We start from the raw sequence: 23,206 nt of genomic DNA, 5'->3' as shown, positions 1-23,206 counted from the left end.
AATGTGGAGGCCCAGTTTAGTGCTCCCGAGACAGAAGTTCAAATCCCAGGACAGCAATTGGGGAATTTAAATTCAATTAATTAATAAGAGATAGTGGATGCATTGGTAGTCTTATGGTCTAATATATATGGAATAAAAATCTGGGCCTGAATTTTAACTTTGGGGTGTGCCCGAAGATGGCATGGCCAGAGTGGATGTAAAACCCACTCCCAGCCAAAATCGTACGGTGAATGTGATATTATGCTGGGTGGCCCGCCCAGTGTGAAATGAGACTGCTGGCTAGTCTTTCCGTGCAAGGGACTGGGAATGTGTCAGGCATTAGGTCCAATGGGGACCCAGAGGGGTGTTCAAAAACAGAGGAAGTGGCTCCCTGAAGGTTACCAGGATTTGTGGGGGAGGCTAAGGGTGCAGTTTTGAAGCTATCCAAGAAGCATCCTGGTGTGCAGTCATGGCCTCAGCACCTGGTGGTCATGGAAGGCAGGAGGTCAAGTCAGCTGGGCATTCTGCCTCTATTTCTCAGATGAGTCCCTGGGAGTGTTGGTTGAGGTGGTTAGTACCAGGTGGCATATCTTGATACCCAGGGACAGCAAGAGAGGCCGCCCCACCTAACCAAGAGGTCACCAGGCACAACTTGGTGTGACATACATGGCTTCAGTGCTGCAAAAGGTTAGGTGATCTTCTGCAGTCAGCAAGGGTAAGTGCAGAGATGGCATGGACCTGTGCCAAGAACTTTTAGTCAGGTGCCCGTTGCTTGAAACATTCAGGGGTCTAAGAGCCCTTCGCTGCCCAGGCTGGGAGTATGAGTGGCCTCAGTGCATTGCAGGATGAGATATTCAAGTGACATGGCCCGGCTAACGCTCAGAGTTTTGGCCGGGGTGGGGGGGAAAAAGACAGAGAGAAAAAGACAGAGAGAAAAAGACAGAGAGAAAAAGACAGAGAGAAAAAGACAGAGAGAAAAAGACAGAGAGAAAAAGACAGAGAGAAAAAGACAGAGAGAAAAAGACAGAGAGAAAAAGACAGAGAGAAAAAGACAGAGAGAAAAAGACAGAGAGAAAAAGACAGAGAGAAAAAGACAGAGAGAAAAAGACAGAGAGAAAAAGACAGAGAGAAAAAGACAGAGAGAAAAAGACAGAGAGAAAAAGACAGAGAGAAAAAGACAGAGAGAAAAAGACAGAGAGAAAAAGACAGAGAGAAAAAGACAGAGAGAAAAAGACAGAGAGAAAAAGACAGAGAGAAAAAGACAGAGAGAAAAAGACAGAGAGAAAAAGACAGAGAGAAAAAGACAGAGAGAAAAAGACAGAGAGAAAAAGACAGAGAGAAAAAGACAGAGAGAAAAAGACAGAGAGAAAAAGACAGAGAGAAAAAGACAGAGAGAAAAAGACAGAGAGAAAAAGACAGAGAGAAAAAGACAGAGAGAAAAAGACAGAGAGAAAAAGACAGAGAGAAAAAGACAGAGAGAAAAAGACAGAGAGAAAAAGACAGAGAGAAAAAGACAGAGAGAAAAAGACAGAGAGAAAAAGACAGAGAGAAAAAGACAGAGAGAAAAAGACAGAGAGAAAAAGACAGAGAGAAAAAGACAGAGAGAAAAAGACAGAGAGAAAAAGACAGAGAGAAAAAGACAGAGAGAAAAAGACAGAGAGAAAAAGACAGAGAGAAAAAGACAGAGAGAAAAAGACAGAGAGAAAAAGACAGAGAGAAAAAGACAGAGAGAAAAAGACAGAGAGAAAAAGACAGAGAGAAAAAGACAGAGAGAAAAAGACAGAGAGAAAAAGACAGAGAGAAAAAGACAGAGAGAAAAAGACAGAGAGAAAAAGACAGAGAGAAAAAGACAGAGAGAAAAAGACAGAGAGAAAAAGACAGAGAGAAAAAGACAGAGAGAAAAAGACAGAGAGAAAAAGACAGAGAGAAAAAGACAGAGAGAAAAAGACAGAGAGAAAAAGACAGAGAGAAAAAGACAGAGAGAAAAAGACAGAGAGAAAAAGACAGAGAGAAAAAGACAGAGAGAAAAAGACAGAGAGAAAAAGACAGAGAGAAAAAGACAGAGAGAAAAAGACAGAGAGAAAAAGACAGAGAGAAAAAGACAGAGAGAAAAAGACAGAGAGAAAAAGACAGAGAGAAAAAGACAGAGAGAAAAAGACAGAGAGAAAAAGACAGAGAGAAAAAGACAGAGAGAAAAAGACAGAGAGAAAAAGACAGAGAGAAAAAGACAGAGAGAAAAAGACAGAGAGAAAAAGACAGAGAGAAAAAGACAGAGAGAAAAAGACAGAGAGAAAAAGACAGAGAGAAAAAGACAGAGAGAAAAAGACAGAGAGAAAAAGACAGAGAGAAAAAGACAGAGAGAAAAAGACAGAGAGAAAAAGACAGAGAGAAAAAGACAGAGAGAAAAAGACAGAGAGAAAAAGACAGAGAGAAAAAGACAGAGAGAAAAAGACAGAGAGAAAAAGACAGAGAGAAAAAGACAGAGAGAAAAAGACAGAGAGAAAAAGACAGAGAGAAAAAGACAGAGAGAAAAAGACAGAGAGAAAAAGACAGAGAGAAAAAGACAGAGAGAAAAAGACAGAGAGAAAAAGACAGAGAGAAAAAGACAGAGAGAAAAAGACAGAGAGAAAAAGACAGAGAGAAAAAGACAGAGAGAAAAAGACAGAGAGAAAAAGACAGAGAGAAAAAGACAGAGAGAAAAAGACAGAGAGAAAAAGACAGAGAGAAAAAGACAGAGAGAAAAAGACAGAGAGAAAAAGACAGAGAGAAAAAGACAGAGAGAAAAAGACAGAGAGAAAAAGACAGAGAGAAAAAGACAGAGAGAAAAAGACAGAGAGAAAAAGACAGAGAGAAAAAGACAGAGAGAAAAAGACAGAGAGAAAAAGACAGAGAGAAAAAGACAGAGAGAAAAAGACAGAGAGAAAAAGACAGAGAGAAAAAGACAGAGAGAAAAAGACAGAGAGAAAAAAGACAGAGAGAAAAAGACAGAGAGAAAAAGACAGAGAGAAAAAGACAGAGAGAAAAAGACAGAGAGAAAAAGACAGAGAGAAAAAGACAGAGAGAAAAAGACAGAGAGAAAAAGACAGAGAGAAAAAGACAGAGAGAAAAAGACAGAGAGAAAAAGACAGAGAGAAAAAGACAGAGAGAAAAAGACAGAGAGAAAAAGACAGAGAGAAAAAGACAGAGAGAAAAAGACAGAGAGAAAAAGACAGAGAGAAAAAGACAGAGAGAAAAAGACAGAGAGAAAAAGACAGAGAGAAAAAGACAGAGAGAAAAAGACAGAGAGAAAAAGACAGAGAGAAAAAGACAGAGAGAAAAAGACAGAGAGAAAAAGACAGAGAGAAAAAGACAGAGAGAAAAAGACAGAGAGAAAAAGACAGAGAGAAAAAGACAGAGAGAAAAAGACAGAGAGAAAAAGACAGAGAGAAAAAGACAGAGAGAAAAAGACAGAGAGAAAAAGACAGAGAGAAAAAGACAGAGAGAAAAAGACAGAGAGAAAAAGACAGAGAGAAAAAGACAGAGAGAAAAAGACAGAGAGAAAAAGACAGAGAGAAAAAGACAGAGAGAAAAAGACAGAGAGAAAAAGACAGAGAGAAAAAGACAGAGAGAAAAAGACAGAGAGAAAAAGACAGAGAGAAAAAGACAGAGAGAAAAAGACAGAGAGAAAAGACAGAGAGAAAAAGACAGAGAGAAAAAGACAGAGAGAAAAAGACAGAGAGAAAAAGACAGAGAGAAAAAGACAGAGAGAAAAAGACAGAGAGAAAAAGACAGAGAGAAAAAGACAGAGAGAAAAAGACAGAGAGAAAAAGACAGAGAGAAAAAGACAGAGAGAAAAAGACAGAGAGAAAAAGACAGAGAGAAAAAGACAGAGAGAAAAAGACAGAGAGAAAAAGACAGAGAGAAAAAGACAGAGAGAAAAAGACAGAGAGAAAAAGACAGAGAGAAAAAGACAGAGAGAAAAAGACAGAGAGAAAAAGACAGAGAGAAAAAGACAGAGAGAAAAAGACAGAGAGAAAAAGACAGAGAGAAAAAGACAGAGAGAAAAAGACAGAGAGAAAAAGACAGAGAGAAAAAGACAGAGAGAAAAAGACAGAGAGAAAAAGACAGAGAGAAAAAGACAGAGAGAAAAAGACAGAGAGAAAAAGACAGAGAGAAAAAGACAGAGAGAAAAAGACAGAGAGAAAAAGACAGAGAGAAAAAGACAGAGAGAAAAAGACAGAGAGAAAAAGACAGAGAGAAAAAGACAGAGAGAAAAAGACAGAGAGAAAAAGACAGAGAGAAAAAGACAGAGAGAAAAAGACAGAGAGAAAAAGACAGAGAGAAAAAGACAGAGAGAAAAAGACAGAGAGAAAAAGACAGAGAGAAAAAGACAGAGAGAAAAAGACAGAGAGAAAAAGACAGAGAGAAAAAGACAGAGAGAAAAAGACAGAGAGAAAAAGACAGAGAGAAAAAGACAGAGAGAAAAAGACAGAGAGAAAAAGACAGAGAGAAAAAGACAGAGAGAAAAAGACAGAGAGAAAAAGACAGAGAGAAAAAGACAGAGAGAAAAAGACAGAGAGAAAAAGACAGAGAGAAAAAGACAGAGAGAAAAAGACAGAGAGAAAAAGACAGAGAGAAAAAGACAGAGAGAAAAAGACAGAGAGAAAAAGACAGAGAGAAAAAGACAGAGAGAAAAAGACAGAGAGAAAAAGACAGAGAGAAAAAGACAGAGAGAAAAAGACAGAGAGAAAAAGACAGAGAGAAAAAGACAGAGAGAAAAAGACAGAGAGAAAAAGACAGAGAGAAAAAGACAGAGAGAAAAAGACAGAGAGAAAAAGACAGAGAGAAAAAGACAGAGAGAAAAAGACAGAGAGAAAAAGACAGAGAGAAAAAGACAGAGAGAAAAAGACAGAGAGAAAAAGACAGAGAGAAAAAGACAGAGAGAAAAAGACAGAGAGAAAAGACAGAGAGAAAAAGACAGAGAGAAAAAGACAGAGAGAAAAAGACAGAGAGAAAAAGACAGAGAGAAAAAGACAGAGAGAAAAAGACAGAGAGAAAAAGACAGAGAGAAAAAGACAGAGAGAAAAAGACAGAGAGAAAAAGACAGAGAGAAAAAGACAGAGAGAAAAAGACAGAGAGAAAAAGACAGAGAGAAAAAGACAGAGAGAAAAAGACAGAGAGAAAAAGACAGAGAGAAAAAGACAGAGAGAAAAAGACAGAGAGAAAAAGACAGAGAGAAAAAGACAGAGAGAAAAAGACAGAGAGAAAAGACAGAGAGAAAAAGACAGAGAGAAAAAGACAGAGAGAAAAAGACAGAGAGAAAAAGACAGAGAGAAAAAGACAGAGAGAAAAGACAGAGAGAAAAAGACAGAGAGAAAAAGACAGAGAGAAAAAGACAGAGAGAAAAAGACAGAGAGAAAAAGACAGAGAGAAAAAGACAGAGAGAAAAAGACAGAGAGAAAAAGACAGAGAGAAAAAGACAGAGAGAAAAAGACAGAGAGAAAAAGACAGAGAGAAAAAGACAGAGAGAAAAAGACAGAGAGAAAAAGACAGAGAGAAAAAGACAGAGAGAAAAAGACAGAGAGAAAAAGACAGAGAGAAAAAGACAGAGAGAAAAAGACAGAGAGAAAAAGACAGAGAGAAAAAGACAGAGAGAAAAAGACAGAGAGAAAAAGACAGAGAGAAAAAGACAGAGAGAAAAAGACAGAGAGAAAAAGACAGAGAGAAAAAGACAGAGAGAAAAAGACAGAGAGAAAAAGACAGAGAGAAAAAGACAGAGAGAAAAAGACAGAGAGAAAAAGACAGAGAGAAAAAGACAGAGAGAAAAAGACAGAGAGAAAAAGACAGAGAGAAAAAGACAGAGAGAAAAAGACAGAGAGAAAAAGACAGAGAGAAAAAGACAGAGAGAAAAAGACAGAGAGAAAAAGACAGAGAGAAAAAGACAGAGAGAAAAAGACAGAGAGAAAAAGACAGAGAGAAAAAGACAGAGAGAAAAAGACAGAGAGAAAAAGACAGAGAGAAAAAGACAGAGAGAAAAAGACAGAGAGAAAAAGACAGAGAGAAAAAGACAGAGAGAAAAAGACAGAGAGAAAAAGACAGAGAGAAAAAGACAGAGAGAAAAAGACAGAGAGAAAAAGACAGAGAGAAAAAGACAGAGAGAAAAAGACAGAGAGAAAAAGACAGAGAGAAAAAGACAGAGAGAAAAAGACAGAGAGAAAAAGACAGAGAGAAAAAGACAGAGAGAAAAAGACAGAGAGAAAAAGACAGAGAGAAAAAGACAGAGAGAAAAAGACAGAGAGAAAAAGACAGAGAGAAAAAGACAGAGAGAAAAAGACAGAGAGAAAAAGACAGAGAGAAAAAGACAGAGAGAAAAAGACAGAGAGAAAAAGACAGAGAGAAAAAGACAGAGAGAAAAAGACAGAGAGAAAAAGACAGAGAGAAAAAGACAGAGAGAAAAAGACAGAGAGAAAAAGACAGAGAGAAAAAGACAGAGAGAAAAAGACAGAGAGAAAAAGACAGAGAGAAAAAGACAGAGAGAAAAAGACAGAGAGAAAAAGACAGAGAGAAAAAGACAGAGAGAAAAAGACAGAGAGAAAAAGACAGAGAGAAAAAGACAGAGAGAAAAAGACAGAGAGAAAAAGACAGAGAGAAAAAGACAGAGAGAAAAAGACAGAGAGAAAAAGACAGAGAGAAAAAGACAGAGAGAAAAAGACAGAGAGAAAAAGACAGAGAGAAAAAGACAGAGAGAAAAAGACAGAGAGAAAAAGACAGAGAGAAAAAGACAGAGAGAAAAAGACAGAGAGAAAAAGACAGAGAGAAAAAGACAGAGAGAAAAAGACAGAGAGAAAAAGACAGAGAGAAAAAGACAGAGAGAAAAAGACAGAGAGAAAAAGACAGAGAGAAAAAGACAGAGAGAAAAAGACAGAGAGAAAAAGACAGAGAGAAAAAGACAGAGAGAAAAAGACAGAGAGAAAAAGACAGAGAGAAAAAGACAGAGAGAAAAAGACAGAGAGAAAAAGACAGAGAGAAAAAGACAGAGAGAAAAAGACAGAGAGAAAAAGACAGAGAGAAAAAGACAGAGAGAAAAAGACAGAGAGAAAAAGACAGAGAGAAAAAGACAGAGAGAAAAAGACAGAGAGAAAAAGACAGAGAGAAAAAGACAGAGAGAAAAAGACAGAGAGAAAAAGACAGAGAGAAAAAGACAGAGAGAAAAAGACAGAGAGAAAAAGACAGAGAGAAAAAGACAGAGAGAAAAAGACAGAGAGAAAAAGACAGAGAGAAAAAGACAGAGAGAAAAAGACAGAGAGAAAAAGACAGAGAGAAAAAGACAGAGAGAAAAAGACAGAGAGAAAAAGACAGAGAGAAAAAGACAGAGAGAAAAAGACAGAGAGAAAAAGACAGAGAGAAAAAGACAGAGAGAAAAAGACAGAGAGAAAAAGACAGAGAGAAAAAGACAGAGAGAAAAAGACAGAGAGAAAAAGACAGAGAGAAAAAGACAGAGAGAAAAAGACAGAGAGAAAAAGACAGAGAGAAAAAGACAGAGAGAAAAAGACAGAGAGAAAAAGACAGAGAGAAAAAGACAGAGAGAAAAAGACAGAGAGAAAAAGACAGAGAGAAAAAGACAGAGAGAAAAAGACAGAGAGAAAAAGACAGAGAGAAAAAGACAGAGAGAAAAAGACAGAGAGAAAAAGACAGAGAGAAAAAGACAGAGAGAAAAAGACAGAGAGAAAAAGACAGAGAGAAAAAGACAGAGAGAAAAAGACAGAGAGAAAAAGACAGAGAGAAAAAGACAGAGAGAAAAAGACAGAGAGAAAAAGACAGAGAGAAAAAGACAGAGAGAAAAAGACAGAGAGAAAAAGACAGAGAGAAAAAGACAGAGAGAAAAAGACAGAGAGAAAAAGACAGAGAGAAAAAGACAGAGAGAAAAAGACAGAGAGAAAAAGACAGAGAGAAAAAGACAGAGAGAAAAAGACAGAGAGAAAAAGACAGAGAGAAAAAGACAGAGAGAAAAAGACAGAGAGAAAAAGACAGAGAGAAAAAGACAGAGAGAAAAAGACAGAGAGAAAAAGACAGAGAGAAAAAGACAGAGAGAAAAAGACAGAGAGAAAAAGACAGAGAGAAAAAGACAGAGAGAAAAAGACAGAGAGAAAAAGACAGAGAGAAAAAGACAGAGAGAAAAAGACAGAGAGAAAAAGACAGAGAGAAAAAGACAGAGAGAAAAAGACAGAGAGAAAAAGACAGAGAGAAAAAGACAGAGAGAAAAAGACAGAGAGAAAAAGACAGAGAGAAAAAGACAGAGAGAAAAAGACAGAGAGAAAAAGACAGAGAGAAAAAGACAGAGAGAAAAAGACAGAGAGAAAAAGACAGAGAGAAAAAGACAGAGAGAAAAAGACAGAGAGAAAAAGACAGAGAGAAAAAGACAGAGAGAAAAAGACAGAGAGAAAAAGACAGAGAGAAAAAGACAGAGAGAAAAAGACAGAGAGAAAAAGACAGAGAGAAAAAGACAGAGAGAAAAAGACAGAGAGAAAAAGACAGAGAGAAAAAGACAGAGAGAAAAAGACAGAGAGAAAAAGACAGAGAGAAAAAGACAGAGAGAAAAAGACAGAGAGAAAAAGACAGAGAGAAAAAGACAGAGAGAAAAAGACAGAGAGAAAAAGACAGAGAGAAAAAGACAGAGAGAAAAAGACAGAGAGAAAAAGACAGAGAGAAAAAGACAGAGAGAAAAAGACAGAGAGAAAAAGACAGAGAGAAAAAGACAGAGAGAAAAAGACAGAGAGAAAAAGACAGAGAGAAAAAGACAGAGAGAAAAAGACAGAGAGAAAAAGACAGAGAGAAAAAGACAGAGAGAAAAAGACAGAGAGAAAAAGACAGAGAGAAAAAGACAGAGAGAAAAAGACAGAGAGAAAAAGACAGAGAGAAAAAGACAGAGAGAAAAAGACAGAGAGAAAAAGACAGAGAGAAAAAGACAGAGAGAAAAAGACAGAGAGAAAAAGACAGAGAGAAAAAGACAGAGAGAAAAAGACAGAGAGAAAAAGACAGAGAGAAAAAGACAGAGAGAAAAAGACAGAGAGAAAAAGACAGAGAGAAAAAGACAGAGAGAAAAAGACAGAGAGAAAAAGACAGAGAGAAAAAGACAGAGAGAAAAAGACAGAGAGAAAAAGACAGAGAGAAAAAGACAGAGAGAAAAAGACAGAGAGAAAAAGACAGAGAGAAAAAGACAGAGAGAAAAAGACAGAGAGAAAAAGACAGAGAGAAAAAGACAGAGAGAAAAAGACAGAGAGAAAAAGACAGAGAGAAAAAGACAGAGAGAAAAAGACAGAGAGAAAAAGACAGAGAGAAAAAGACAGAGAGAAAAAGACAGAGAGAAAAAGACAGAGAGAAAAAGACAGAGAGAAAAAGACAGAGAGAAAAAGACAGAGAGAAAAAGACAGAGAGAAAAAGACAGAGAGAAAAAGACAGAGAGAAAAAGACAGAGAGAAAAAGACAGAGAGAAAAAGACAGAGAGAAAAAGACAGAGAGAAAAAGACAGAGAGAAAAAGACAGAGAGAAAAAGACAGAGAGAAAAAGACAGAGAGAAAAAGACAGAGAGAAAAAGACAGAGAGAAAAAGACAGAGAGAAAAAGACAGAGAGAAAAAGACAGAGAGAAAAAGACAGAGAGAAAAAGACAGAGAGAAAAAGACAGAGAGAAAAAGACAGAGAGAAAAAGACAGAGAGAAAAAGACAGAGAGAAAAAGACAGAGAGAAAAAGACAGAGAGAAAAAGACAGAGAGAAAAAGACAGAGAGAAAAAGACAGAGAGAAAAAGACAGAGAGAAAAAGACAGAGAGAAAAAGACAGAGAGAAAAAGACAGAGAGAAAAAGACAGAGAGAAAAAGACAGAGAGAAAAAGACAGAGAGAAAAAGACAGAGAGAAAAAGACAGAGAGAAAAAGACAGAGAGAAAAAGACAGAGAGAAAAAGACAGAGAGAAAAAGACAGAGAGAAAAAGACAGAGAGAAAAAGACAGAGAGAAAAAGACAGAGAGAAAAAGACAGAGAGAAAAAGACAGAGAGAAAAAGACAGAGAGAAAAAGACAGAGAGAAAAAGACAGAGAGAAAAAGACAGAGAGAAAAAGACAGAGAGAAAAAGACAGAGAGAAAAAGACAGAGAGAAAAAGACAGAGAGAAAAAGACAGAGAGAAAAAGACAGAGAGAAAAAGACAGAGAGAAAAAGACAGAGAGAAAAAGACAGAGAGAAAAAGACAGAGAGAAAAAGACAGAGAGAAAAAGACAGAGAGAAAAAGACAGAGAGAAAAAGACAGAGAGAAAAAGACAGAGAGAAAAAGACAGAGAGAAAAAGACAGAGAGAAAAAGACAGAGAGAAAAAGACAGAGAGAAAAAGACAGAGAGAAAAAGACAGAGAGAAAAAGACAGAGAGAAAAAGACAGAGAGAAAAAGACAGAGAGAAAAAGACAGAGAGAAAAAGACAGAGAGAAAAAGACAGAGAGAAAAAGACAGAGAGAAAAAGACAGAGAGAAAAAGACAGAGAGAAAAAGACAGAGAGAAAAAGACAGAGAGAAAAAGACAGAGAGAAAAAGACAGAGAGAAAAAGACAGAGAGAAAAAGACAGAGAGAAAAAGACAGAGAGAAAAAGACAGAGAAAAAGACAGAGAAAAAGACAGAGAGAAAAAGACAGAGAGAAAAAGACAGAGAGAAAAAGACAGAGAGAAAAAGACAGAGAGAAAAAGACAGAGAGAAAAAGACAGAGAGAAAAAGACAGAGAGAAAAAGACAGAGAGAAAAAGACAGAGAGAAAAAGACAGAGAGAAAAAGACAGAGAGAAAAAGACAGAGAGAAAAAGACAGAGAGAAAAAGACAGAGAGAAAAAGACAGAGAGAAAAAGACAGAGAGAAAAAGACAGAGAGAAAAAGACAGAGAGAAAAAGACAGAGAGAAAAAGACAGAGAGAAAAAGACAGAGAGAAAAAGACAGAGAGAAAAAGACAGAGAGAAAAAGACAGAGAGAAAAAGACAGAGAGAAAAAGACAGAGAGAAAAAGACAGAGAGAAAAAGACAGAGAGAAAAAGACAGAGAGAAAAAGACAGAGAGAAAAAGACAGAGAGAAAAAGACAGAGAGAAAAAGACAGAGAGAAAAAGACAGAGAGAAAAAGACAGAGAGAAAAAGACAGAGAGAAAAAGACAGAGAGAAAAAGACAGAGAGAAAAAGACAGAGAGAAAAAGACAGAGAGAAAAAGACAGAGAGAAAAAGACAGAGAGAAAAAGACAGAGAGAAAAAGACAGAGAGAAAAAGACAGAGAGAAAAAGACAGAGAGAAAAAGACAGAGAGAAAAAGACAGAGAGAAAAAGACAGAGAGAAAAAGACAGAGAGAGAAAAAGACAGAGAGAAAAAGACAGAGAGAAAAAGACAGAGAGAAAAAGACAGAGAGAAAAAGACAGAGAGAAAAAGACAGAGAGAAAAAGACAGAGAGAAAAAGACAGAGAGAAAAAGACAGAGAGAAAAAGACAGAGAGAAAAAGACAGAGAGAAAAAGACAGAGAGAAAAAGACAGAGAGAAAAAGACAGAGAGAAAAAGACAGAGAGAAAAAGACAGAGAGAAAAAAGACAGAGAGAAAAAGACAGAGAGAAAAAGACAGAGAGAAAAAGACAGAGAGAAAAAGACAGAGAGAAAAGACAGAGAGAAAAAGACAGAGAGAAAAAGACAGAGAGAAAAAGACAGAGAGAAAAAGACAGAGAGAAAAAGACAGAGAGAAAAAGACAGAGAGAAAAAGACAGAGAGAAAAAGACAGAGAGAAAAAGACAGAGAGAAAAAGACAGAGAGAAAAAGACAGAGAGAAAAAGACAGAGAGAAAAAGACAGAGAGAAAAAGACAGAGAGAAAAAGACAGAGAGAAAAAGACAGAGAGAAAAAGACAGAGAGAAAAAGACAGAGAGAAAAAGACAGAGAGAAAAAGACAGAGAGAAAAAGACAGAGAGAAAAAGACAGAGAGAAAAAAGAGAGAGAAAAAGACAGAGAGAAAAAGACAGAGAGAAAAAGACAGAGAGAAAAAGACAGAGAGAAAAAGACAGAGAGAAAAAGACAGAGAGAAAAAGACAGAGAGAAAAAGACAGAGAGAAAAAGACAGAGAGAAAAAGACAGAGAGAAAAAGACAGAGAGAAAAAGACAGAGAGAAAAAGACAGAGAGAAAAAGACAGAGAGAAAAAGACAGAGAGAAAAAGACAGAGAGAAAAAGACAGAGAGAAAAAGACAGAGAGAAAAAGACAGAGAGAAAAAGACAGAGAGAAAAGACAGAGAGAAAAAGACAGAGAGAAAAAGACAGAGAGAAAAAGACAAGAGAAAAAGACAGAGAGAAAAAGACAGAGAGAAAAAGACAGAGAGAAAAAGACAGAGAGAAAAAGACAGAGAGAAAAAGACAGAGAGAAAAAGACAGAGAGAAAAAGACAGAGAGAAAAAGACAGAGAGAAAAAGACAGAGAGAAAAAGACAGAGAGAAAAAGACAGAGAGAAAAAGACAGAGAGAAAAAGACAGAGAGAAAAAGACAGAGAGAAAAAGACAGAGAGAAAAAGACAGAGAGAAAAAGACAGAGAGAAAAAGACAGAGAGAAAAAGACAGAGAGAAAAAGACAGAGAGAAAAAGACAGAGAGAAAAAGACAGAGAGAAAAAGACAGAGAGAAAAAGACAGAGAGAAAAAGACAGAGAGAAAAAGACAGAGAGAAAAAGACAGAGAGAAAAAGACAGAGAGAAAAAGACAGAGAGAAAAAGACAGAGAGAAAAAGACAGAGAGAAAAAGACAGAGAGAAAAAGACAGAGAGAAAAAGACAGAGAGAAAAAGACAGAGAGAAAAAGACAGAGAGAAAAAGACAGAGAGAAAAAGACAGAGAGAAAAAGACAGAGAGAAAAAGACAGAGAGAAAAAGACAGAGAGAAAAAGACAGAGAGAAAAAGACAGAGAGAAAAAGACAGAGAGAAAAAGACAGAGAGAAAAAGACAGAGAGAAAAAGACAGAGAGAAAAAGACAGAGAGAAAAAGACAGAGAGAAAAAGACAGAGAGAAAAAGACAGAGAGAAAAAGACAGAGAGAAAAAGACAGAGAGAAAAAGACAGAGAGAAAAAGACAGAGAGAAAAAGACAGAGAGAAAAAGACAGAGAGAAAAAGACAGAGAGAAAAAGACAGAGAGAAAAAGACAGAGAGAAAAAGACAGAGAGAAAAAGACAGAGAGAAAAAGACAGAGAGAAAAAGACAGAGAGAAAAAGACAGAGAGAAAAAGACAGAGAGAAAAAGACAGAGAGAAAAAGACAGAGAGAAAAAGACAGAGAGAAAAAGACAGAGAGAAAAAGACAGAGAGAAAAAGACAGAGAGAAAAAGACAGAGAGAAAAAGACAGAGAGAAAAAGACAGAGAGAAAAAGACAGAGAGAAAAAGACAGAGAGAAAAAGACAGAGAGAAAAAGACAGAGAGAAAAAGACAGAGAGAAAAAGACAGAGAGAAAAAGACAGAGAGAAAAAGACAGAGAGAAAAAGACAGAGAGAAAAAGACAGAGAGAAAAAGACAGAGAGAAAAAGACAGAGAGAAAAAGACAGAGAGAAAAAGACAGAGAGAAAAAGACAGAGAGAAAAAGACAGAGAGAAAAAGACAGAGAGAAAAAGACAGAGAGAAAAAGACAGAGAGAAAAAGACAGAGAGAAAAAGACAGAGAGAAAAAGACAGAGAGAAAAAGACAGAGAGAAAAAGACAGAGAGAAAAAAGACAGAGAGAAAAAGACAGAGAGAAAAAGACAGAGAGAAAAAGACAGAGAGAAAAAGACAGAGAGAAAAAGACAGAGAGAAAAAGACAGAGAGAAAAAGACAGAGAGAAAAAGACAGAGAGAAAAAGACAGAGAGAAAAAGACAGAGAGAAAAAGACAGAGAGAAAAAGACAGAGAAAAAGACAGAGAGAAAAAGACAGAGAGAAAAAGACAGAGAGAAAAAGACAGAGAGAAAAAGACAGAGAGAAAAAGACAGAGAGAAAAAGACAGAGAGAAAAAGACAGAGAGAAAAAGACAGAGAGAAAAAGACAGAGAAAAAGACAGAGAGAAAAAGACAGAGAGAAAAAGACAGAGAGAAAAAGACAGAGAGAAAAAGACAGAGAGAAAAAGACAGAGAGAAAAAGACAGAGAGAAAAAGACAGAGAGAAAAAGACAGAGAGAAAAAGACAGAGAGAAAAAGACAGAGAGAAAAAGACAGAGAGAAAAAGACAGAGAGAAAAAGACAGAGAGAAAAAGACAGAGAGAAAAAGACAGAGAGAAAAAGACAGAGAGAAAAAGACAGAGAGAAAAAGACAGAGAGAAAAAGACAGAGAGAAAAAGACAGAGAGAAAAAGACAGAGAGAAAAAGACAGAGAGAAAAAGACAGAGAGAAAAAGACAGAGAGAAAAAGACAGAGAGAAAAAGACAGAGAGAAAAAGACAGAGAGAAAAAGACAGAGAGAAAAAGACAGAGAGAAAAAGACAGAGAGAAAAAGACAGAGAGAAAAAGACAGAGAGAAAAAGACAGAGAGAAAAAGACAGAGAGAAAAAGACAGAGAGAAAAAGACAGAGAGAAAAAGACAGAGAGAAAAAGACAGAGAGAAAAAGACAGAGAGAAAAAGACAGAGAGAAAAAGACAGAGAGAAAAAGACAGAGAAAAAAGACAGAGAGAAAAAGACAGAGAGAAAAAGACAGAGAGAAAAAGACAGAGAGAAAAAGACAGAGAGAAAAAGACAGAGAGAAAAAGACAGAGAGAAAAAGACAGAGAGAAAAAGACAGAGAGAAAAAGACAGAGAGAAAAAGACAGAGAGAAAAAGACAGAGAGAAAAAGACAGAGAGAAAAAGACAGAGAAAAAGACAGAGAAAAAAGACAGAGAGAAAAAGACAGAGAGAAAAGACAGAGAGAAAAAGACAGAGAGAAAAAGACAGAGAGAAAAAGACAGAGAGAAAAAGACAGAGAGAAAAAGACAGAGAGAAAAAGACAGAGAGAAAAAGACAGAGAGAAAAAGACAGAGAGAAAAAGACAGAGAGAAAAAGACAGAGAGAAAAAGACAGAGAGAAAAAGACAGAGAGAAAAAGACAGAGAGAAAAAGACAGAGAGAAAAAGACAGAGAGAAAAAGACAGAGAGAAAAAGACAGAGAGAAAAAGACAGAGAGAAAAAGACAGAGAGAAAAAGACAGAGAGAAAAAGACAGAGAGAAAAAGACAGAGAGAAAAAGACAGAGAGAAAAAGACAGAGAGAAAAAGACAGAGAGAAAAAGACAGAGAGAAAAAGACAGAGAGAAAAAGACAGAGAGAAAAAGACAGAGAGAAAAAGACAGAGAGAAAGACAGACAGAGAGAAAAAGACAGAGAGAAAAAGACAGAGAGAAAAAGACAGAGAGAAAAAGACAGAGAGAAAAAGACAGAGAGAAAAAGACAGAGAGAAAAAGACAGAGAGAAAAAGACAGAGAGAAAAAGACAGAGAGAAAAAGACAGAGAGAAAAAGACAGAGAGAAAAAGACAGAGAGAAAAAGACAGAGAGAAAAAGACAGAGAGAAAAAGACAGAGAGAAAAAGACAGAGAGAAAAAGACAGAGAGAAAAAGACAGAGAGAAAAAGACAGAGAGAAAAAGACAGAGAGAAAAAGACAGAGAGAAAAAGACAGAGAGAAAAAGACAGAGAGAAAAAGACAGAGAGAAAAAGACAGAGAGAAAAAGACAGAGAGAAAAAGACAGAGAGAAAAAGACAGAGAGAAAAAGACAGAGAGAAAAAGACAGAGAGAAAAAGACAGAGAGAAAAAGACAGAGAGAAAAAGACAGAGAGAAAAAGACAGAGAGAAAAAGACAGAGAGAAAAAGACAGAGAGAAAAAGACAGAGAGAAAAAGACAGAGAGAAAAAGACAGAGAGAAAAAGACAGAGAGAAAAAGACAGAGAGAAAAAAGACAGAGAGAAAAAGACAGAGAGAAAAAGACAGAGAGAGAAAAAGACAGAGAGAAAAAGACAGAGAGAAAAAGACAGAGAGAAAAAGACAGAGAGAAAAAGACAGAGAGAAAAAGACAGAGAGAAAAAGACAGAGAGAAAAAGACAGAGAGAAAAAGACAGAGAGAAAAAGACAGAGAGAAAAAGACAGAGAGAAAAAGACAGAGAGAAAAAGACAGAGAGAAAAAGACAGAGAGAAAAAGACAGAGAGAAAAAGACAGAGAGAAAAAGACAGAGAGAAAAAGACAGAGAGAAAAAGACAGAGAGAAAAAGACAGAGAGAAAAAGACAGAGAGAAAAAGACAGAGAGAAAAAGACAGAGAGAAAAAGACAGAGAGAAAAAGACAGAGAGAAAAAGACAGAGAGAAAAAGACAGAGAGAAAAAGACAGAGAGAAAAAGACAGAGAGAAAAAGACAGAGAGAAAAAGACAGAGAGAAAAAGACAGAGAGAAAAAGACAGAGAGAAAAAGACAGAGAGAAAAAGACAGAGAGAAAAAGACAGAGAGAAAAAGACAGAGAGAAAAAGACAGAGAGAAAAAGACAGAGAGAAAAAGACAGAGAGAAAAAGACAGAGAGAAAAAGACAGAGAGAAAAAGACAGAGAGAAAAAGACAGAGAGAAAAAGACAGAGAGAAAAAGACAGAGAGAAAAAGACAGAGAGAAAAAGACAGAGAGAAAAAGACAGAGAGAAAAAGACAGAGAGAAAAAGACAGAGAGAAAAAGACAGAGAGAAAAAGACAGAGAGAAAAAGACAGAGAGAAAAAGACAGAGAGAAAAAGACAGAGAGAAAAAGACAGAGAGAAAAAGACAGAGAGAAAAAGACAGAGAGAAAAAGACAGAGAGAAAAAGACAGAGAGAAAAAGACAGAGAGAAAAAGACAGAGAGAAAAAGACAGAGAGAAAAAGACAGAGAGAAAAAGACAGAGAGAAAAAGACAGAGAGAAAAAGACAGAGAGAAAAAGACAGAGAGAAAAAGACAGAGAGAAAAAGACAGAGAGAAAAAGACAGAGAGAAAAAGACAGAGAGAAAAAGACAGAGAGAAAAAGACAGAGAGAAAAAGACAGAGAGAAAAAGACAGAGAGAAAAAGACAGAGAGAAAAAGACAGAGAGAAAAAGACAGAGAGAAAAAGACAGAGAGAAAAAGACAGAGAGAAAAAGACAGAGAGAAAAAGACAGAGAGAAAAAGACAGAGAGAAAAAGACAGAGAGAAAAAGACAGAGAGAAAAAGACAGAGAGAAAAAGACAGAGAGAAAAAGACAGAGAAAAAAGACAGAGAGAAAAAGACAGAGAGAAAAAGACAGAGAGAAAAAGACAGAGAGAAAAAGACAGAGAGAAAAAGACAGAGAGAAAAAGACAGAGAGAAAAAGACAGAGAGAAAAAGACAGAGAGAAAAAGACAGAGAGAAAAAGACAGAGAGAAAAAGACAGAGAGAAAAAGACAGAGAGAAAAAGACAGAGAGAAAAAGACAGAGAGAAAAAGACAGAGAGAAAAAGACAGAGAGAAAAAGACAGAGAGAAAAAGACAGAGAGAAAAAGACAGAGAGAAAAAGACAGAGAGAAAAAGACAGAGAGAAAAAGACAGAGAGAAAAAGACAGAGAGAAAAAGACAGAGAGAAAAAGACAGAGAGAAAAAGACAGAGAGAAAAAGACAGAGAGAAAAAGACAGAGAGAAAAAGACAGAGAGAAAAAGACAGAGAGAAAAAGACAGAGAGAAAAAGACAGAGAGAAAAAGACAGAGAGAAAAAGACAGAGAGAAAAAGACAGAGAGAAAAAGACAGAGAGAAAAAGACAGAGAGAAAAAGACAGAGAGAAAAAGACAGAGAGAAAAAGACAGAGAAAAAGACAGAGAGAAAAAGACAGAGAGAAAAAGACAGAGAGAAAAAGACAGAGAGAAAAAGACAGAGAGAAAAAGACAGAGAGAAAAAGACAGAGAGAAAAAGACAGAGAGAAAAAGACAGAGAGAAAAAGACAGAGAGAAAAAGACAGAGAGAAAAAGACAGAGAGAAAAAGACAGAGAGAAAAAGACAGAGAGAAAAAGACAGAGAGAAAAAGACAGAGAGAAAAAGACAGAGAGAAAAAGACAGAGAGAAAAAGACAGAGAGAAAAAGACAGAGAGAAAAAGACAGAGAGAAAAAGACAGAGAGAAAAAGACAGAGAGAAAAAGACAGAGAGAAAAAGACAGAGAGAAAAAGACAGAGAGAAAAAGACAGAGAGAAAAAGACAGAGAGAAAAAGACAGAGAGAAAAAGACAGAGAGAAAAAGACAGAGAGAAAAAGACAGAGAGAAAAAGACAGAGAGAAAAAGACAGAGAGAAAAAGACAGAGAGAAAAAGACAGAGAGAAAAAGACAGAGAGAAAAAGACAGAGAGAAAAAGACAGAGAGAAAAAGACAGAGAGAAAAAGACAGAGAGAAAAAGACAGAGAGAAAAAGACAGAGAGAAAAAGACAGAGAGAAAAAGACAGAGAGAAAAAGACAGAGAGAAAAAGACAGAGAGAAAAAGACAGAGAGAAAAAGACAGAGAGAAAAAGACAGAGAGAAAAAGACAGAGAGAAAAAGACAGAGAGAAAAAGACAGAGAGAAAAGACAGAGAGAAAAAGACAGAGAGAAAAAGACAGAGAGAAAAAGACAGAGAGAAAAAGACAGAGAGAAAAAGACAGAGAGAAAAAGACAGAGAGAAAAAGACAGAGAGAAAAAGACAGAGAGAAAAAGACAGAGAGAAAAAGACAGAGAGAAAAAGACAGAGAGAAAAAGACAGAGAGAAAAAGACAGAGAGAAAAAGACAGAGAGAAAAAGACAGAGAGAAAAAGACAGAGAGAAAAAGACAGAGAGAAAAAGACAGAGAGAAAAAGACAGAGAGAAAAAGACAGAGAGAAAAAGACAGAGAGAAAAAGACAGAGAGAAAAAGACAGAGAGAAAAAGACAGAGAGAAAAAGACAGAGAGAAAAAGACAGAGAGAAAAAGACAGAGAGAAAAAGACAGAGAGAAAAAGACAGAGAGAAAAAGACAGAGAGAAAAAGACAGAGAGAAAAAGACAGAGAGAAAAAGACAGAGAGAAAAAGACAGAGAGAAAAAGACAGAGAGAAAAAGACAGAGAGAAAAAGACAGAGAGAAAAAGACAGAGAGAAAAAGACAGAGAGAAAAAGACAGAGAGAAAAAGACAGAGAGAAAAAAAACAGAGAGAAAAAGACAGAGAGAAAAAGACAGAGAGAAAAAGACAGAGAGAAAAAGACAGAGAGAAAAAGACAGAGAGAAAAAGACAGAGAGAAAAAGACAGAGAGAAAAAGACAGAGAGAAAAAGACAGAGAGAAAAAGACAGAGAGAAAAAGACAGAGAGAAAAAGACAGAGAGAAAAAGACAGAGAGAAAAAGACAGAGAGAAAAAGACAGAGAGAAAAAGACAGAGAGAAAAAGACAGAGAGAAAAAGACAGAGAGAAAAAGACAGAGAGAAAAAGACAGAGAGAAAAAGACAGAGAGAAAAAGACAGAGAGAAAAAGACAGAGAGAAAAAGACAGAGAGAAAAAGACAGAGAGAAAAAGACAGAGAGAAAAAGACAGAGAGAAAAAGACAGAGAGAAAAAGACAGAGAGAAAAAGACAGAGAGAAAAAGACAGAGAGAAAAAGACAGAGAGAAAAAGACAGAGAGAAAAAGACAGAGAGAAAAAGACAGAGAGAAAAAGACAGAGAGAAAAAGACAGAGAGAAAAAGACAGAGAGAAAAAGACAGAGAGAAAAAGACAGAGAGAAAAAGACAGAGAGAAAAAGACAGAGAGAAAAAGACAGAGAGAAAAAGACAGAGAGAAAAAGACAGAGAGAAAAAGACAGAGAGAAAAAGACAGAGAGAAAAAGACAGAGAGAAAAAGACAGAGAGAAAAAGACAGAGAGAAAAAGACAGAGAGAAAAAGACAGAGAGAAAAAGACAGAGAGAAAAAGACAGAGAGAAAAAGACAGAGAGAAAAGACAGAGAGAAAAAGACAGAGAGAAAAAGACAGAGAGAAAAAGACAGAGAGAAAAAGACAGAGAGAAAAAGACAGAGAGAAAAAGACAGAGAGAAAAAGACAGAGAGAAAAAGACAGAGAGAAAAAGACAGAGAGAAAAAGACAGAGAGAAAAAGACAGAGAGAAAAAGACAGAGAGAAAAAGACAGAGAGAAAAAGACAGAGAGAAAAAGACAGAGAGAAAAAGACAGAGAGAAAAAGACAGAGAGAAAAAGACAGAGAGAAAAAGACAGAGAGAAAAAGACAGAGAGAAAAAGACAGAGAGAAAAAGACAGAGAGAAAAAGACAGAGAGAAAAAGACAGAGAGAAAAAGACAGAGAGAAAAAGACAGAGAGAAAAAGACAGAGAGAAAAAGACAGAGAGAAAAAGACAGAGAGAAAAAGACAGAGAGAAAAAGACAGAGAGAAAAAGACAGAGAGAAAAAGACAGAGAGAAAAAGACAGAGAGAAAAAGACAGAGAGAAAAAGACAGAGAGAAAAAGACAGAGAGAAAAAGACAGAGAGAAAAAGACAGAGAGAAAAAGACAGAGAGAAAAAAGACAGAGAGAAAAAGACAGAGAGAAAAAGACAGAGAGAAAAAGACAGAGAGAAAAAGACAGAGAGAAAAAGACAGAGAGAAAAAGACAGAGAGAAAAAGACAGAGAGAAAAAGACAGAGAGAAAAAGACAGAGAGAAAAAGACAGAGAGAAAAAGACAGAGAGAAAAAGACAGAGAGAAAAAGACAGAGAGAAAAAGACAGAGAGAAAAAGACAGAGAGAAAAAGACAGAGAGAAAAAGACAGAGAGAAAAGACAGAGAGAAAAAGACAGAGAGAAAAAAGACAGAGAGAAAAAGACAGAGAGAAAAAGACAGAGAGAAAAAGACAGAGAGAAAAAGACAGAGAGAAAAAGACAGAGAGAAAAAGACAGAGAGAAAAAGACAGAGAGAAAAAGACAGAGAGAAAAAGACAGAGAGAAAAAGACAGAGAGAAAAAGACAGAGAGAAAAAGACAGAGAGAAAAAGACAGAGAGAAAAAGACAGAGAGAAAAAGACAGAGAGAAAAAGACAGAGAGAAAAAGACAGAGAGAAAAAGACAGAGAGAAAAAGACAGAGAGAAAAAGACAGAGAGAAAAAGACAGAGAGAAAAAGACAGAGAGAAAAAGACAGAGAGAAAAAGACAGAGAGAAAAAGACAGAGAGAAAAAGACAGAGAGAAAAAGACAGAGAGAAAAAGACAGAGAGAAAAAGACAGAGAGAAAAAGACAGAGAGAAAAAGACAGAGAGAAAAAGACAGAGAGAAAAAGACAGAGAGAAAAAGACAGAGAGAAAAAGACAGAGAGAAAAAGACAGAGAGAAAAAGACAGAGAGAAAAAGACAGAGAGAAAAAGACAGAGAGAAAAAGACAGAGAGAAAAAGACAGAGAGAAAAAGACAGAGAGAAAAAGACAGAGAGAAAAAGACAGAGAGAAAAAGACAGAGAGAAAAAGACAGAGAGAAAAAGACAGAGAGAAAAAGACAGAGAGAAAAAGACAGAGAGAAAAAGACAGAGAGAAAAAGACAGAGAGAAAAAGACAGAGAGAAAAAGACAGAGAGAAAAAGACAGAGAGAAAAAGACAGAGAGAAAAGACAGAGAGAAAAAGACAGAGAGAAAAAGACAGAGAGAAAAAGACAGAGAGAAAAAGACAGAGAGAAAAAGACAGAGAGAAAAAGACAGAGAGAAAAAGACAGAGAGAAAAAGACAGAGAGAAAAAGACAGAGAGAAAAAGACAGAGAGAAAAAGACAGAGAGAAAAAGACAGAGAGAAAAAGACAGAGAGAAAAAGACAGAGAGAAAAAGACAGAGAGAAAAAGACAGAGAGAAAAAGACAGAGAGAAAAAGACAGAGAGAAAAAGACAGAGAGAAAAAGACAGAGAGAAAAAGACAGAGAGAAAAAGACAGAGAGAAAAAGACAGAGAGAAAAAGACAGAGAGAAAAAGACAGAGAGAAAAAGACAGAGAGAAAAAGACAGAGAGAAAAAGACAGAGAGAAAAAGACAGAGAGAAAAAGACAGAGAGAAAAAGACAGAGAGAAAAAGACAGAGAGAAAAAGACAGAGAGAAAAAGACAGAGAGAAAAAGACAGAGAGAAAAAGACAGAGAGAAAAAGACAGAGAGAAAAAGACAGAGAGAAAAAGACAGAGAGAAAAAGACAGAGAGAAAAAGACAGAGAGAAAAAGACAGAGAGAAAAAGACAGAGAGAAAAAGACAGAGAGAAAAAGACAGAGAGAAAAAGACAGAGAGAAAAAGACAGAGAGAAAAAGACAGAGAGAAAAAGACAGAGAGAAAAAGACAGAGAGAAAAAGACAGAGAGAAAAAGACAGAGAGAAAAAGACAGAGAGAAAAAGACAGAGAGAAAAAGACAGAGAGAAAAAGACAGAGAGAAAAAGACAGAGAGAAAAAGACAGAGAGAAAAAGACAGAGAGAAAAAGACAGAGAGAAAAAGACAGAGAGAAAAAGACAGAGAGAAAAAGACAGAGAGAAAAAGACAGAGAGAAAAAGACAGAGAGAAAAAGACAGAGAGAAAAAGACAGAGAGAAAAAGACAGAGAGAAAAAGACAGAGAGAAAAAGACAGAGAGAAAAAGACAGAGAGAAAAAGACAGAGAGAAAAAGACAGAGAGAAAAAGACAGAGAGAAAAAGACAGAGAGAAAAAGACAGAGAGAAAAAGACAGAGAGAAAAAGACAGAGAGAAAAAGACAGAGAGAAAAAGACAGAGAGAAAAAGACAGAGAGAAAAAGACAGAGAGAAAAAGACAGAGAGAAAAAGACAGAGAGAAAAAGACAGAGAGAAAAAGACAGAGAGAAAAAGACAGAGAGAAAAAGACAGAGAGAAAAAGACAGAGAGAAAAAGACAGAGAGAAAAAGACAGAGAGAAAAAGACAGAGAGAAAAAGACAGAGAGAAAAAGACAGAGAGAAAAAGACAGAGAGAAAAAGACAGAGAGAAAAAGACAGAGAGAAAAAGACAGAGAGAAAAAGACAGAGAGAAAAAGACAGAGAGAAAAAGACAGAGAGAAAAAGACAGAGAGAAAAAGACAGAGAGAAAAAGACAGAGAGAAAAAGACAGAGAGAAAAAGACAGAGAGAAAAAGACAGAGAGAAAAAGACAGAGAGAAAAAGACAGAGAGAAAAAGACAGAGAGAAAAAGACAGAGAGAAAAAGACAGAGAGAAAAAGACAGAGAGAAAAAGACAGAGAGAAAAAGACAGAGAGAAAAAGACAGAGAGAAAAAGACAGAGAGAAAAAGACAGAGAGAAAAAGACAGAGAGAAAAAGACAGAGAGAAAAAGACAGAGAGAAAAAGA

The 23,206-nt window shown here is 36.3% G+C and overlaps 1 pseudogene; it reads right to left on the bottom strand.

Moving 5' to 3' along the window:
- The window catches only part of LOC121274136, a 75,969-nt pseudogene that overhangs the window by 21,709 nt on the left and 31,054 nt on the right, over positions 1–23,206 (bottom strand).

Source organism: Carcharodon carcharias (genome assembly GCF_017639515.1).
Source record: "Carcharodon carcharias isolate sCarCar2 chromosome 31 unlocalized genomic scaffold, sCarCar2.pri SUPER_31_unloc_1, whole genome shotgun sequence".
Lineage (NCBI taxonomy): Eukaryota > Metazoa > Chordata > Chondrichthyes > Lamniformes > Lamnidae > Carcharodon > Carcharodon carcharias.
Note: the sequence above shows the minus strand (reverse complement) of the source record. Positions and strands in the feature narration are given on the sequence as shown.